Source organism: Leucoraja erinacea, chromosome 7, assembly GCF_028641065.1.
Source record: "Leucoraja erinacea ecotype New England chromosome 7, Leri_hhj_1, whole genome shotgun sequence".
Lineage (NCBI taxonomy): Eukaryota > Metazoa > Chordata > Chondrichthyes > Rajiformes > Rajidae > Leucoraja > Leucoraja erinaceus.
In genome coordinates this window covers 21,577,701-21,586,643 of record NC_073383.1, presented here as the reverse complement: position 1 = coordinate 21,586,643, position 8,943 = coordinate 21,577,701, and positions in this window count along the sequence as shown.

Below are 8,943 nucleotides of genomic sequence, written 5' to 3'. Positions count from 1 at the left end.
GTGTGTGTTACTTAAAATTGGAGAAATCAATGTTCGTACAACCCCCACCCCACACACACACACTTTCACCCACATTTATCACTTTTGGCTGCCTTCCCTCCAAAGCCTCCAACTTTTTTGTTCCCCAATCCCGCACGGCTTGGTTTTATCTTCTCCCAAAAATCCATAAACAGAACTGCCCTGGCAGACCCATTGTTTCTGCTTGCTCCTGTCCCACTGAATTAATTCCCACATACCTCAACTCCAACCAATCCCCCCGGTCCAATCCCTTCCCTACCTATGTCCAAGACACCTCACATGCCCTTCGTCTCTTCAATTACTTCCATTTTCCAGGCACCCACTCCCTCATCTTTACTTTGGATGTTCAGTCACTCCATACCTCCATCCTCCACCAGGAAGGCCTTAAAGCCCTCTGTTTTTTCCTCGACCACGGGTTCAGTGTGAAGAAGGGCCTTGACCCGAAACGTCACCCATTCCTTCTATCCAGAGAAACTGACTGTCCTGCTGAGTTACTCCTGCATTTTGTGTCTACCCACATGACTCAATATCTGATGCTGCCAATCTGATGAAGGGTCTCGACCCGAAATGCCACCTGTTCCTTTTCTCCAAAGATGCTGCCTGACCCGCTGAGTTGCTCCAGCATTTTGTGTCTATCTGTCCATTATGACTCACTAGGCTTTGTTCCGCCTCTGCCTATCCAGCTGAGTTACTTCTGCACTTTGAGGTTTGATTTGCTGTTTAATGTTTGTTAAAAATAAATTTCAGAGGATTTAATTCTTCTCAAGATCAATCGAAACATGGGTGCGGCTTCTTATTGTATGAGTTTTGCATTGTGACTTGGGTCATCATATTCCACAAAGAAAAAATGCATCCGTCTCTCTTGTGACTCTAATCAGACAATTAGAGTCTCTTTACATTCCCCCGAGAATAGCCACAGTCACTATCACGGAAGGAAAAAGCATTATCTTTTCGCACAACATCAATAAAGTGCAGACAAAGGACTGTGGAACAAAAACTAATGAGTTAACTTATGTTCAAATTAAATATCTTACAATTTCAGATAACCAAATATTGCATGCTGCAAAATGTCCTGTCATATTTGCCTTACTAAATGCTGTTTAAAAAGCACGTTTTTAAATGCTGTTAATGATTGTTATAAACAATTTTTGGCCAATAAAATGAAATATTACAGTGATCATTCGCCACCATAGCTCATCAGCTATGACTTTCTACCCACACAGTGAGTTCCAAATCTAAGGCAAGCTATTAGAAGGAGATATTGAATAGAGGTGATGTCAAAGCCCTCGGCAATGAGTTATGGCCAGTCATTTACCAAAATGCTTTTGTGAGATTTTAAATATCCTTTGTGTACTCTCCTTGGGTCCTGTCAGAAACACAATCTAAAATAATTTGGAAACATTGCAGTTCTGCTGCAATTTATTATCTGTAGATAATTTATTGAAAAAGTACACTGTTCTGGATGAAGTTCAGCCTCCTGTACCTGAGCTGGACCAAGCTGAACTGGAGTTTAGTCCAGCGATGCAGCATGGAAATAAACCCTTCGGCCCATCGGGTCCAAACTGACCAGCGATCACCTGTTCACACTAGTTCTATGTTATCCCACTTTTGCTTCCACTCCCGACACACAAGGGGAAATATACAGAGGCCAATTAATCTACAATCTCGCATGTATTTGGGATGTGGGAGGAAACCGGAGCACAAGGAAATATCCCAGGCGGTTATAGGGAGAACGTGCAAACTCCACACAGACAGAATCCGAGGCCAGGATTGAACCCAGGTTTCTGGCGCTGTGAGGCAGCAGCTCTACCAGTAGAAAACAAATTTCACTATACCCCGGTACATGTTCTGTAAAGAAACGATAAAGGCCTTGAAAAAGGGTCTTGACCCAAAAGCCACTATCCTTTTCCTCCAGAGATGATACCTGACCCGCTGAATTACTCCAGCACTTTGTGTCTATCTAAAGTATTTTATGTTGATTTCAAGATTTCTGAGTGAACAGGCTTGGACACAGAAATTATTATTCCCCATTGTGAATGAAGTAATGACCAGAGGGCACTCAAAAGTAGAAAAACAGGTAGGAGAAGAAGAATGCAAAAGGATCAAGAGAGGGACCTATAATCCCTTGGGATTTTCAGGGGAAACTTTCTTTCCTAAACCATGATGAGATATTTAAAGTTCATATTTTCTCACTGAGATATATTTTCCATTCCAGCCACAACCACCCATTTGCACAATTCAAGGTTAGAATTGCACGTATATCTCAAGAAGATTGTGCCTAAACCTTAATCAGGGAACATTTTAGGCAAGTGGGATTTATTTGTTTTCTTTTGTTATTTTCTTTCTAATATTGCACAAAGTTAATAATTCTCTAGAATAGCAGCTAGTTACATCCCAGCCAGTATCAATGGTGCTGAAGTGGAGATGGTCGACAACTTCAAGGTCCTAGGCTAAGAAAGCACACCAATGACTCTACTTCCTCTGAAGACTCAGGAAATTTGGTATATCTCCAATATAACGACTCATACTAACTTCTATAGATGCACTGTAGAAAGCATCCTTTTGGAATGCATCATAGTTTGGCTTGGCAAAAGATCAGGACTGCAAGAATTGATGAGAATTTGGATGTAGCCCAGTCCATCACACAATCAGCACCTCCCCTATTGAGTATATGTATACCTCATGGTTTTTTCATAGTCCAATTTGCTTTAAGTGAAGCTGGCCATAAAGGCCAGCTGTCCTAGCGGCATTGTAGGGTTGGCCTGACCAAGACAAGTTGTGGTTGTCCTCCACTGCTGCTCTACCGCTCCGTGCCGCTGCAGGCCGCATCCGAGGGTTTAATATTGAGATAGGTAGTAGCTCAGGACTACTCTCTCGTTGTTGATAGGATGGTTCAGTCAACAGCCGGGAAGATACTGTTCCTGAATCTGAAGATGTGCGTTTTCACACTTCTGTACCTCTTGCCTGATGGAAGAAGGGAGAAGAGGGAGTGACCGGGGTGAGACCCATCCTTGCTTATGCTGGTGGCCTTGCTGAGGCAGCATGAAATGTAAATGGAGTCAATGGAAGGGAGGTTGGTTTGCGTGATGGTCTGGGCTGCGTCCACGATTGTCTATTTCTTGTGCTGTGGATGGTGCTGTTCCCAAACCATGCTGTGATGCAACCTGATTAAAAAATCCTTGATTTTCAGAGAGGATATTGGTTATGAGATAGATTTTAGAGACAGAGCATGGAACCAGGCCCTGTGATCCACACAAGTTCATTCTGACCATCGATTACCCGTACACTATTTCCATGTTATCCCACTTTCTCATCCAACACACAATTTACAGAACGCAATTAGCCTACAAACCTGCACGTCTTTGGAATATAGGAGGAAACCGGAATGACCGGAGAAAACACACGCAGTCACAGTGAGAACGTACAAACTCCACACAGCCAGTGCTTGTAGTCAGGATCAAACCCGGCTCTCTGGTGCTGTGAAGCAGTAGCTCTACCACTGAGCCACAGTGCGCCCAATAAGGTGGAAATGGCGGAGATGTGATACATTGAGCAGTCAAGTGTGTGTGATTGTCATGTGCACTGGGACCAGAACAATGAAGGTCTCACTTGCTGCAGCTTCATGGGCACATTAAATGCAACAAAACAAGAAACAAATATACCACGTTACAGGGTATGGCTTGTGGGATGAGGCACTTGAAGATACATCCCTGACCTTGATCATGTGAGTGGGGAACATCTTCCTGCTCTGCATTCTCAATACTTGACACCTGTTGCTATCAACTACCACAGCAACCTCCTCCCACTTTGCCTGCGGTTGGATGAGGTGGGTGGAGGGTTTTTTTGGAGATGGTGGTGCTGTGGACTGCAGGTAGATCATCTCCACCTCCTCTATCCAGACTCCTAGTGCGGCAGAGGCTGTTCTCTTCATGTCCACGGCCCGTTGAAGTCTAGAAACTCCACAATGTACGCTAATTTTTAGAGGTACAGGCTGGCATTTGCCATTCATGATATTGGGCCCTTGTCTAGTCAGCATTGCAGCTCGCAGTTAGCAATGACTGTAATGCAGCAGCACTGCAGTAAGCAGGCAACATGGTGCTGTCACACTACCAGAGAAGCAGAGGTTTCAGGTGAGGGGGGGAAAGATTTAATAGGAACCCGAGGGGTAACTTTAGCACACTAAGGGTGGTGGGTGTATGGAATGAGCTGCCGGAGGAGGTAGATGAGGCAGGTATTATCGCATAATTTAAGAAACATTTAGAGAGGTACATGTATGGGACAGGTTTAGAGGGATATGGGCGAAAAGCAGGCAGGTGGAACTAGTGTAGTTGGGACATGTTGGTCGGTGTGGGCAAGTTGGGCCGATGGGCCTGTTTCCTCACTGTATGACTACAGGCTGCATGTGAAGCATGCAAAGCAATCTTGCACCTGTTAACAGGGGCAGTTGAATTTTCCCCCTTTAGACCGATGGTCAAAAGGATACTTGAATAAATTAATGTTCACTTTTAAATCCCTTTCCTTTAGGCAGCACTGTGGGGGATATTGATGGCTAAATTATCTCAATCCAGTAATGAATAAAGTACTCTGCTCCAGGTGAATGCAAGGCTAGAATTTTGGTCTGAACTCTTGGTCCTGAGCTTGGGACAGTATGAAGTGTGGAGCAACAAAATAAATGCTCCCAGCAAAAGCACAAATCAGTTAAGTGTGGTATATTGATATGATTTATGATTATTGCAATGTTTTAAACATTCCACTCCTTCATATATGTTATTGCGTCGTGCTGCAATGGAATCTGAAGGGACTCCCTGTACTGCACCGAGTTTCATTCTTCCTCATTCTGCCTCTGGCTGCACTGCAACATCTTGAAACCAAATTGTTTAATTGTTCATAAATATCGGCTTTCAAGATGTTTCTCCGAGATGTGGCAGTCCCGAACATACATTCAAAGCCAAAAAGCTACTAAAATTCCACGCAATTGCTATTTGTTAAAAAATAAAAGTGGTAATGCTTTGACAAGACATCTGTTCTATTATAATTTATAACAACTGGTTATTTTATGAAATATCAATGGGCAGATCATTAATTTATTTCCAATGAAGTCCATTAGGAAAAGCTAAAACTATAGTAATTTTGCTGTGGTGAAAAAAGCTTTATTTACTTAGATGCAATAAATACTTCTTACTACTGTACTGACTTGGCAATTACTCATGCAGAAGAAGAGGCTCTTCTGACTGGACTAATGGTGTTTCAGAACAAAGCGTTTCCATCTCCTGTGTACCAAGGGACATACCGTACTGCTTCAGTGCTGAATAGCCAGTTTCACCCTGTATTTATCATGCTCCAGTGAAGTCTGTGAGAGATATCATGGGTCACAAAGGAAAAGGTTTTTTCTTCTTTACTGTCTCCTCAAAGGGATGACTTCTAACTATCTTTACTAAAAAATATTTAAGCTGTTGCGCTCAATATTGACCAAAATCGAGAAATTACATCCACTTTTTATGAAAAATAAATCACCACAATTGTCTTTTTATACAAAAGTACCATTGAAAGAGCTTTTTAGTTTAGTTTAGAGATACAACGCGGAAACATGTTCTTCGGCACACCAAGTCCCTGCTGTCCAGCAATCATCCCGTACACTAACACTATCCTACACAGGGACTATTTACAATCTTTGCCAAAGCCAATTAACTTACAAACCTGTGGATTGTGGGAAGAAACCCAGAGCAACTGGAGAAAACCCATATGGTTACGGGGGGAATGTACAAACTCTGTACAGACAGCACCCATAGTCAGAGTCGATCCTGGTCATTCAACCAAATAGTCGGATCATTTGGTTGACGTTGCTTCTTCTTTTAATGTGAACTTTTCTCTATCTTATACCACCAAAGTATTTGTAAGATTTCCCTTTACGTGGTGCTTAAGAGGTTTTTAGTTAGGCATGTGGGTATGCAGGGAATAGAAGGGTATGGATCATGTTCGGGCAGATGAGATTAGTTCAGCTTGGCATCATGTTCAACACATACATTGTGGACTGTAGGGCCTGCTCTGTGCTGTACTTTTCTATGTTCAATTTTATAAGAATTGAGTTGTTTAGAAAAGTCAATGGACTTCAAGTGGGGTGGAGTTGAAGATTCACCCCCAAAGTATTTTCAAAATTTGCAAGATACTGTATCACAACCATAAAAATTCAAGCATCTATTTATCATGTATCTCCTTTTACTTAGGTTCACATCAAATTCAAAGTGTTTCCACTTATACCCTATAAAGTAAAACAGAGCTTAAAACAATATATTTCTCTTTTAGAATAATGCGCAATATTTGATTTAGTTTAGTTTAGTTCAGAGATACAGCGTGGAAACAGGCTCTTTGGCCTACTGAGTCTGCACCAACCAATGGTCACCCGTACACTAGTTCTATCCTGCACACCAGGGACAATGTGCAATTTGCAGAGGCCAATTAATCTGCCAACAAACCCGCGTGTCTTTGGGGTGTGGGAGGAAACTGAAGCACCAGGAGGAAACCCACGTGGCCAAAGGGAGAATGTGCAAACTCCATACAAACAGCGCCTGCTGTAGTCAGGTTCAAACCCAGGTTTCTGGCGCTGTAAGTCAACAACCCTACTGTTGCACCTCTGTCCTGCCCCATCATCTTGTGAACATGGCAAAAAACTTCTTGTACAGTGATCACTTCAATTGAATTAATTATTAGATCTCCAACTGAATTTACATGACAATGCAGGCATTAAACATATCCCAGACCTTATCATGAGGAAAAACCCATTTAAAATAAATTCTGTGTGCCGTCAAGAGAAATAGCAGAAAATTTAAATGCTAACCTGTATATAATTTATTTCTTAGCTTTTTCACTGAACAGCTCAATATCAAAATCTTAAAAGATAATACTGTCACCTGTGATATCCTGTCATCTGTATGTGGTATAGATTAATATGTTCATAATGGGTGCTAAGCAGAGTTTCCCGGACTTCCTGTGATTTATTATTTTGAAATGTATTTAAAAAGGAAGCGAATGTTTTAATTAATACAGATATAGCTACTTTGGACTACCAAAGGGCCATTAGTTTAATACCTAGATCAGATTATGCTGAGTAAGCACCTCTCAACTGCACTATAGTGGGAATAGTGCAGTTTGGAATAAATATTATGTTTGCAGCAAAAAGACAAACTTTGTGAATTGTTCCTCTTGTGAGGGCCCTATGCAGGGCATCTCCTGGAAGGTGCTTGTTAATGGATGATGCATGAAGATGAACAAATGCTTGGCTTTTGCCCACCATTAACATTGCTTCCGGGGAATGGACCTGAAGGTGGCTAATTCCAGTGGAACTCTACCCCAGAAATAATCCATTCTGTTAAGTGAGGACATCGGGAGAAGGTTGACTAAACCATCAGCAGTAATAAGTAACATTGGGGAGAAATGAAAATCGAAGCGTATAGTATAACAATTGTAAAAAAGCTGTAACCTTTTGAGTTGTACGATTAGATAACAATTGAATTGTACACACAAAGAATTACAGATGCTGGTTTACCAAAAAAACACACAAAATGCTGCTGTAACTCAATGGTTAGGCAGATCCTGAAGAACATGGGTAGGTGACATTATGGGTCAGCACCATTCTTCAGAATGTCCCCACTTAGTTATAGTCATAGATTCAAACAGCACGGAAACAGGCCCTTCAGACTAACTCCCCCCTTTTAAGCCAGTCTCTTTTACCTGCGCTTGGCTCATGTCCCTCTAAACCTTTCCTATCCATGTAACTGTCCAGGTATGTTTTAAATGTTTTTATAATACCTGCCTCAACTACCAGCTTGGCAATTCATTCTTATCCGAATGTTTCGCCTCACATATATACGCATTAGGTTTCATCTGCTACATTAAAGCCCATACTGCCCATGGCAACTTCCTCATTGCTGTCTGCATTTGTACATTTTTTCTTGTCCATTTATTTTGAAATTATACCTTGTATCCCTAAACCCAAATCATTGATATAGGATTTTATTAAAAATGTGTACATAAACACGACAAAATTTAATGAGGAGTGGATACTTGGAATGAAAAGTGATATCTCTACCGAAATGGAAAAAAACTCGGCGTTTCTGGGTCTGACGTTGGCGTAGCAATGAATCAAAGGCTGGCAGCCACAAGTCAGAAGCACACATAGCCAGCCAGACACAGAGTTTTAATATTATATAGATATAGATGGTCAGCACTTGCACAATTTCTATGTTTGTTTCAATGAGCAGCCTAAGCCCCATATTGGCTGGACCAGGTAAATTGTTACTTTCAGACGAAACATACTGCCAGTTTTGTACTATCTTCCTTTATCCTTCTTGAAGTTGCCTGTGGTATCTTGACAAATCTCCTGATTTGTGCTTTGACATAATCATTTTCCTTGTTGATGACAGTCAGTTTAACTTTGCATTAACGCATCTTTCTTTATTTTATGCTTAATGTGCGAAAGGGCACAATTTGGATGACAATGTAGAGGGCATGATTTTGTGATTTTGCAGATGACACGAAAGTAGGTGGTATTGTAGAGAGTGAATATGCTTGTCTAAGATTACAGCAGGATCTTGATCAGCGGGGCAAGAGGGCTGAGGAATGGTTATTGGAATTTAATGCAGATAAGTGTGAGGTGTTGCATTTTAGAAAGTCAAACAAGGGCAGGGGCTTTACAATGAATGATAGGACCCTGCAGAGTGTTGTAGAGCTGAGGGATCCAGGAGTATAGGCACAAAGATCCCTGAAAGTGCTGGTAGGTAGTGCTCACAGGTAGATAGGGCAGTACAAAAGGCTTTCAGTATATTGGCCTTCATTAGTCAGCGTAATGGGTATAGAAGTTAGGACATTAGGTTACAGTTGTACAAGATGTAGGTGAAGCCAAATTTGGAGTACTGTGTTCATGTTTGA